The sequence below is a fragment of the Bactrocera latifrons genome, unplaced genomic scaffold, assembly GCF_001853355.1.
Source record: "Bactrocera latifrons isolate USDA-ARS-PBARC rearing strain unplaced genomic scaffold, ASM185335v1 scaffold_61, whole genome shotgun sequence".
In the NCBI taxonomy this organism is placed as follows: Eukaryota; Metazoa; Arthropoda; class Insecta; order Diptera; family Tephritidae; genus Bactrocera; species Bactrocera latifrons.
The window spans coordinates 1,142,321-1,151,429 of NW_017537279.1; positions in this window are offsets into that span (position 1 = coordinate 1,142,321).

Consider the following 9,109-nt stretch of genomic DNA (forward strand, 5'->3'; position numbering starts at 1 on the left):
CAAGGTAGCTTCTCCGTATGCCACAGTCAACATTCGGAATTCGGTTTTTCACACAAAATTTTATACAGGTTCTTTTATCCATTTTTTTTAATAGGTAAAAATCGAGACGATCCAAAACATGTGCGAGCAAAGCAGCTGTCCACAATTAAATGACCATTCAAAAGTTCGGAATTCGAATATACGTAACCCGCAAAAATTCAAAATTCGCGATACTTTTTGAACACACCTCCTATGCTATCATTAATGGTAATGTTATTCTTACTTAATCATATGTCGAAGTATTTACAGTTTACAGTTCTAAATCCTTAATGTATCATTTTTTTTTTCTTCTTTACTGGCGGAGATACCGCTACGCGGTTATAACAACAGCGTACCAGTCGCAATTTGGCACCAATTCAAATTAACAAGTGCAGTCAGGTCCTTCTCCACCTCATCTCTCCAAACGATTGGAGGTCTTTCTCTTCTTCCCCCGGCGGATACTGCGTCAAATACCTTCAGAGCTGGAGTGTTTTCCGATGTTTCTTAATTCGCTGAACTCTGTCAGTATAACTCCAACAGTTCATCGTTCCATCGAATGCGGTATGGAAAACTCATTTGGCTGTCTGTTATGATTCCAGCTTCTCGACGTCAAATCTTCCCTGTGTTTCTTAACGTGTGTTTTTTGCTGCATAGAGGCCGATGTGTATCTTGGAATATCGAATAGAAGTTAGGACAGCGAAGCGTAGGCATTTATCTATCGTCTATCGCATCATGATTGATCTAGTTAGTGGGCTTTTAGATCCGCAGATAGTCAGATAGCTTGACGGATTTTTCTATGGTGGAATCTAGTATTACAGATAACCATATTTCCGGTCCCGGCGAAGTCGATCAGCCTCAACCAATTTTGGAATGTTTCATCGTGGAGGCTGAGTTTACCGACCATTGTGCCACAGATCCTTTCTTTGCCTACCCTGAAATTGAAGCCGCCAAGCTCGTTTTTGGCATCGTGCCGGAGGCAGCTTTAGATTGTCAAATATCTCCCTCCCACTTTTTTGCTCTTTATTCAATGCTTTATAAAAAGTGTTACTGTGATCGAATTTAGTTCAAATATGCGCCGTTTCGCTTGATAATATGTTTCCATCTAGACGGTAACTTCTTAAAACTCCTCACGTAGAAGCTGCCCTCCTTATTTGCGAAGAACTCGGAATTAAGCGTCTGGTCATATCAGCTCATTGTGAACGATTCCCTTTCAATCCCACCAACACTCAGCAAAACTTTCTTGGCCGTCAATTCCGGCTTGGCCACTGTTTGGGACGATTCTTCGGCCTTCGACCACGACCGTTTTCTCTTGATATTGTCGTATGTGATTAATTTTTCGTCGCCAGTCACCATCCGCTTCAAAAGTGGGTCGAGTTCGTTCCGTTTCAGTATGTTTTCCATGATTTGATCGGTATTCGTCGTCACAGGTGTTCCGCCGGCTGGCTTATCCATGGTGTCGTTTCCAACCGCTCTGAATCGTCGAAACCATTCCTCCGTAATTCGAAGTGATAGAGTACCATCCCTCAAAACACCATTAATCTCACGGAACGTTTCTCTAGCGGATTTGCTTTTAACGAAAGAAAACTCTAAAATATCGTGAATTTCGGCGTTAGTGAACTCCATGTTTACGGGTATATAATTGCTGGACGCAATATCCAAACTAATCATGCATAGCGTCGTTTTGTAGGTTACGTCAAGACTTTTCAAAGATGTATAGTATTGCCAGATACGAGCGCTTTATACATAGTCGCGAAATTCAAAAGGCAAAACGGCGGAAGGGAGATATTTGACAACCTAATAGAAGACATGATCACATCGTCCTTCTCTTTCGTCGGGTCACGAGCACAAATCAGCGATATATGCATTAACTTCGCTTTGATGCGAATTGTGGCTAGACATTCATCCAATGCTGAGAATGCCAATACTCGACAACATAGTCTCTCTGCGCCCCTTTATATGGCCACTGTAGTAAATGCTACAGGAACCTAATGGTCCTTATTCCGTCGATCGCATTTCTTGTCACTTTATTATTCTCACTTTAGCTGGCCCTCAAATGGATTATCTTTGGCTACACAGAGGATACTTGGTCAAAGACCGGAAGTCGTCAGCTGCTTGAGCCATATGTAAAAGAATTGTTTCTGGCTGCCTTCAAGTGAATGACGCTCAGAGAATTTCCCTCACTTGCGTGAACTTTTACATATGACTCCATCCTGCAGAATAATTTAGATATCAATGTAAAAATCAATCAAAGTGACACCGAGCAAGCTGGAACCCACAAGAGAATCATAAGAACTCAGCGTGACTGAACCCACTTCAGTGTTCAATGCAAGCGTTAAGAATCGGCAATATATGAGCATATGCAAATTTTTAAAGTACAAACACGTGTATAAAAACAACAACAATAAGAAAAAGCACACCATTACGCTAAAAATTAACAGGAAATGCGACATATCGCCACAGCACTTCTTATAAGTACTCATAGCATTTTTCGCAAAGCACAAGAGTCTTCATTATGCGCGACTTGTTGCCAACAAAAGTGATAATAACAACAATAGCAACATGCAGCGATGACTTTATGCAATGCAGCAGTCACAACAACAAAGACAATGAATGTTACGTGAAAATGTCGTTGCCGTTTCACTGTCACTGCCATTATTGTTAGTATTGTTTTTGTTTTTGTTGTTGCGACTGCAAGACTCATTTACTGTTATTAAGGGTTGACTTTTAATGCACACATGTGAGTGCACACCCGCATACTCACACATACTTGAGCACTTCCTTTTGTACGCGGTGCGCTCGGCACTCACTTGAAGTGTTTATTAAAAATGCATTTTATTCATTTCGTTGGCAAGTCGACATCATCAACATCATCAACTTCGCATAACGAGCGTAATTGTCGTTAGAGCCATTGTTTGCCAGCGAAATTCGGGCGAACGAAGCTGTTTTAATTTCTCTTCAACAAACGTTCGCATCGTGTCAGTGGGTGTGCCAAGCTTTTAGACAAATTGGGGGGCGAACCGTAAAGGAACTGATGAGTATGGGTACTGTAGTGGGAGTTGAAGTAATTAAAAACGGAAATAAAATTGTTTTTTATAAATTCATTCAAGTTATCTTTTTGATATATTACTTAGTTATCGTGCGATGTCGAAAATGGCGCCGCTTAATATGTTTCGGCAGAAGGATTTTTGTTCTGTTCTAAACTAAAAATATCGGCAATATCAATCGCGCCTTTAAACGGTTTTAAATCTTTCAATGAAATCGCTCCTTTAAATCCAAACAATATCTAGTTATTTGTTGATTGAAAGTCAACCTAACAACTAATCGGAAAGAAACAAAACAGGTGCGGTTTCTGATTCAAGTAACTATCAATTTCTAAGTTCTACCTGGCAATGCAGGAAACTTGTTGAGGTTCCCAGCTGAAACCATTCTCATTATTAGGTTCCATTTGATTGATTCAATAGCATTATGTAACTATGTAATTAAGCTTGGTTCACAAAGCCTTACAATCAAAACCAACTTAAAGTAACGAAGATAAATCTGATGGAAAGTATTTCTAAGCTTGTAGAAAATTTCAAAGAATATGCGTGTACAGTTCATTAGAAGTTTCAAGTGGATCCAAAAGAACAAAAATAAAACCCACAGACTTCTAACCGAACATACTATATATGCACTGAGTCGTAATTAATTCAACAAAAATTCTATTTCTTCGCCAGTTTTCTTGATGACCAGAATATTTTTACTACGAGATGCGTAACAATTAGCGGTAATAGTAATAACATCATTGAATAATAGCATACTAAATTTAGATTTAACAAGTAAGAAAGAGCTAAGTTCGAGTGTCACCGAACCTTTTATACTCTCGCATGACAAGTTTCATCAAGATATCTCAATTTTTACTCAAGTTATAGCTGGCACGGACGGATAAACAGCCATGCGGATTTCAAATCTACTCGTCACCCTGATTACTTTGGTATATGCAACCACATATCTGACAATATATACCGTTATTAGCAACTTTATTGCGAGAGTATAAAAATAATGCCCTCTGAATTACATGAAAATATCTGAGAGATTTACCGATATTTTCGGTGAAAAATTAGGTTAGGTTAGGTTAGGCGCTGAGTTCTTCGTGCTCGATATCAGGGACCTTGAAAAGTTATAGTCCGATCACGACAATTTATCCACAAGGGATACCTCAGCTCAAATACCGTATTTGTGTAAAGTTTTATTCCGCTATCATCATTGGTTCCTAATGTATATATTATACAGAGTAGGCATCAGATGGAATTCAAAATAGCGTTATATTGGAAGAAGGCGTGGTTGTGAACCGATTTCACCCATATTTCGTACATGTTATCAGGGTGTTAAGAAAATATTATGTACCGAATTTCATTGAAATCGGTAGTGTACTTCCTGAGATATGGTTTTTGGTCGATAAGTGGGCGACGCCACGCCCATTTTAAATTTAAAAAAAGCCTGGGTTTAACTTCCCTCTGCCATTTGTTCCGTAAAACGTTTCTGACGTTTTTTGTTAGGCGGTTAATGCACTTTTAGTGATTTTCAACATAACCTTTGTATGGGAGGTGGGCGTGGTTGTTATCCGATTTCTTGCATTTTTGAACTGTATAAAGAAATGCCTGAGGAAAACGACTCTATAAAGTTTGGTTGACATAGCTATAGTMGTTTTCGAGATATGTACAAAAAACTTAGTAGGGGGCGGGGCCACGCCCACTTTTCCAAAAAAATACCGTCCAAATATGCCCCTCTCTAATGCGATCCTTTGTGCCAAATTTCACTTTAATATCTTTATTTATGGCTTAGTTATGACACTTTATAGGTTTTCGGTTTCCGCCATTTTGTGGGCGTAGCAGTGGGCCGATTTTGGCCATCTTCGAACATAACCTTCTTATGGAGCCAAGAAATACGTGTACCAAGTTTCATCATGATATCTCAATTTTTGCTTAAGTTACAGCTTGCACGGATGGACGGACAGACAGACATCCGGATTTCAACTCTACTCGTCACCCTGATCATTTTGGTATATAGAACCCTATATCTGATTCTCTTAGTTTTAGGACTTACAAACAACCGTTTTGTGAACAAAACTGTAATACTCTCTTTAGCAACTTTGTTGCGAGAGTATAATAAAAATGTATTTTCACAATGTCAAAACGAGACTTAACTCATTTATACAATCATGAATGTTCAATATTTAGAGGGAAGTGATTGGACCTCCTTTGCTGGAGAGTCACTTGAAGTTCTAAAGAACACCAACTTTCTTGGGAGTCAGGAATCCTCGTGAGTAGATATTCAATTAGAGCAAGCTGCAAATACAGTAGACCAGTCCGGTCTCCGGTCAGAAAATAGATCAAATAGGTCATAATTAGATCAATCCTTACGTAGAACTGGTTTGATGACCATCATTAAATAAACACTATAACATTTGGAAGTTAAATGGAATTCGAAGAGCAGCGTGGCAGAGTTACTGGGGCATCTAAATCATATCTGAATGATGCGTTAAATATGCTTTTGCTCTCAGTTAGCATCTTGCAAGCGAAATTACTGGGCATAGTGATGGTCTGTAGAGTTCTATTGTAGATATTACACAGACAGCTAGATGGACTCCAGCGTATTAAATAATGCAAGCATTTAATAATGAACTCGACTTACAGTCGTCAAGCAGTCGAGTTGACTACGTCAGAAGCCTCTCTAGATGAATCCGAGTTAGAGAAAATACCCTGCCCACGAGTAACGATCATAATGGAGCGCAATACTAAAATTTTACCACGCAGCGCAGAATAGTTGGAGATCCACAACCAAATGCAGGATAACAAAACGGATATGACCATACTATGACAAAACAAAAAACAAAAGCTTATTACATAGGTTCAGGAAAAGTAAAAAACATACCTACAACTACCATAACGGGGCCATTTGTAGGACATGCGTTAAAAATGGGAATGCCCCACAATAGCACGTATTATAGCTGTGAACTCGAAACAAGTAAGGAAACCTTTCTTCACTCGCTCTATGAGTGCCCAGCTTTGCCACAAATAAGATATCCAAATTTTGAAATTCATCAGACATCAAACCTTGGATATCTATCTACATAAAGCATAACGTAGATAAGTAGTTTCGTTGAGGACACCAAATGATTTGAAAATCCCAATTCAACGCTAATTTCGCCCAAATCACCGGACTCTTATCAACCTACCTCTATGTACCTAGTGAAGTACTCAATTGCAGTGACCATCGTAAACAATTAAGTTGACTGTAAACACCAAACCTTACAAATTTTCGGACGTTTCTGCTCATTCCCTGTCTTCGACATAGAAAAACGATTCGACTCGATTGCACCGAAACTATAACTTCACAAATACAAAAATGTGAAATGTTTACTGAAACAGGAATCTCACAAATAATAACACCTTAACCAAGTCACAGCAGATTTTTAGAGACCCGAAATATAATAACGAGTCTTAATTAGGCATTTACTTCAATTTTTAATATTAGGTTGTCAAAAAAGTCTTGCGTTATTTTCGCTAGTTGGCGCTGAGAGCGCGTAGTTCTAGTTTTATTCGTCGCATCGGGTCATGCTATACCTTTTTGGAAAGCTCTTTTCACGCGCTAAGAAGTGTTTGATTGACTGTCCTTTCTTTTAAGTCGTTCGTGAGTTATACCGTCGCTAACATGGAGCAAAATAAAAAGAAAATACGGCATATTTTACAATACTACTACGATAAAGGCAAAAATGCATCTCAAGCCGCCAATAAAATTTGTGCAGTTTATGGACCCGATACAGTTTCCATTACCACCGCACAACGATGGTTTCAACGWTTTCGTTCTGGTGTAGAGGTGGTCGAAAATGCGCCACGCTCCGGATGGCCTGTCGTCGAAACTTGCGATAAAATCGCTGAATTGGTCGAAAGAGACCAGCATAGTAGCACCCGTAGCATAAGAGCTGGACATGAGTCATCAAAAAAAATTTTATGAACAATTGAAATTTCAATAAAAATACCGCAACCGAATTTTGATATTTAATATATTCTTACAATCTTTCAATTACATTTTGTGGTTCGTTCTAAGGCAACTCTAACAAATCTTTAGGCAAGTAAAAATTCTTACTGCAGAACAACAAAGCATTCTTCCATTTGTTATTAAAATTGCGAGATCTATTTTTAATTCCAAATCCAGCGCATCTCTTTAATATGCACTGGAAGCTGATGCACGTGATAAAAAGAGCACTCAATGCTTAGAAAATAATTCAGAAATTCAGGAAAAATAAAATAAAATAAGTTTTAGAAAATGCATGCATCAACAATCAGTAAAAGGTTTAACGCTGTGGCAACCACAAAGTTCGAGGGTGAAATTGTGAGAAAAAAGTGCCAATAATAAAATCATCAACCGCAATAAAAGTGGTGACAAAAGTGGCAACAAACTGATAAAAAATAAATATTGTCAACAAGCGTTCTTAAGTGCCTAGTGATGATGTTTTGCCTTATACTTTTTGCGCTGCACTTTTTTTCCAGCAATCCGGTTGAAATGCTTGAAACGATAAAAATAGCATTTCTATTTTTCTTGTTTCTGTTTTTTTGTTTTTGGTGAAAACGAAATGAAAACACTTGACAAATTCAAAAGCGAGAACAAAAGAAGAAAAGTAACATAAAAGGAAACGAATTGGAAGTACAAACATCAAAAACTGGCGGAAATATTGTGTGGCTACTTTAAACCCCCAGCTCGCTGGCTATTTGTGGGTACACGTTGATCGACTGAAGGCTACAAGCAAACTGAAGTGGTTTATCAAAGTGGCAGCAGACAGGGCCGTGTTTGTAGGGGATGGTTAATAATGTGTGGCCTTGTTGCAAATAAAATTCCAAACATACAAAAATGTGCTCACTACTGCCCGCCGAGAAAACACGAACTAAAATGAAAGAAAAACACTTGAAAATGCGCCAGACTCCCACAACAACGCCTTGCGTACCTCTACACTCTGCACTATCCACTCAACTACAAATATTCGGTGTTGTGTGCCAGCCCAACTTACCCACATTTTTGCCGATCTGGTTTGCTGCCCAAGCAAATGAAAAAAGCATTAAAATTACAAGGCAGTAAACAAACAAGCGCGTAAACGAGCGTATGAAAAGTAAAGAGAAATGCCTTAAAAAAATAAATAAAAAACTAGTAAGGAAGAGCTTAGTACGCATGTAACCAAACGTTTTATACTCTTTCATTTTAATACTTTCAGGTGTTGGCGAAAATGTAGATTTAAAAATTAGATACAAAATTTCACTCAATCAATTGGAAGTTTCAAATTCCTACATTCGATATATGACAACTAGGAAAAGTCTTAAACTTATTTGATCTATTTTAGCCATAAGTACACACTATTAATACCTAGATAGAAAAACTCTCTGACTTTCAATAATTTTTTGAAAAGTTCGATTTTGATCATTTTTAGACTAGAGTTGGTGATCCTTAAATGTACCGAATTCGGTAAGATTTGTTAAAATAGTTACTGACTTATAGGATTTCACATAAGGGAGGGCTCATTATCTATTTTTTATACTGACTCCCATGACGAACTTCAGCATCTTCTTGAGTGTAAGAGAGAGGCGTAATCTGTAATTTTAGTTTTCTCATTTGTACATGGGGAAATAGATCGAAGGCAACTCTGAGAAATATTGAAAGCAATTTTTCGTAACATATAAGAACAGTCAATTTTCAAGTGATTTAAAGTGTAATAGCAATGAACAAGATTCATTGGACGGTTTGAGACCAACAAACTTTAAGAAACGGAGGTTACTTACTGAGAACAAAGATTTCACTAAATCTCCTGCGATCTCCAAAAGGCTTTTACGACAGCGCTGGCCAACCTTCCGCGAAGCCCTGTTATCTCGTAGTCGAACACATAAGGATACGGTAGCACCGATCCATTCCTATTCTACCCACAGCGGTTCTATGGAACCTTCCCTTACTAGTTCATCAGCTTCACGATTTCCTGCTATTCTGCTGTGGCCCGGCGCCTATACATATGACAAAGCTGAAGAGACAAAGGCAAAGACAAAGACAAAGACAAAGACAAAGACAAAGA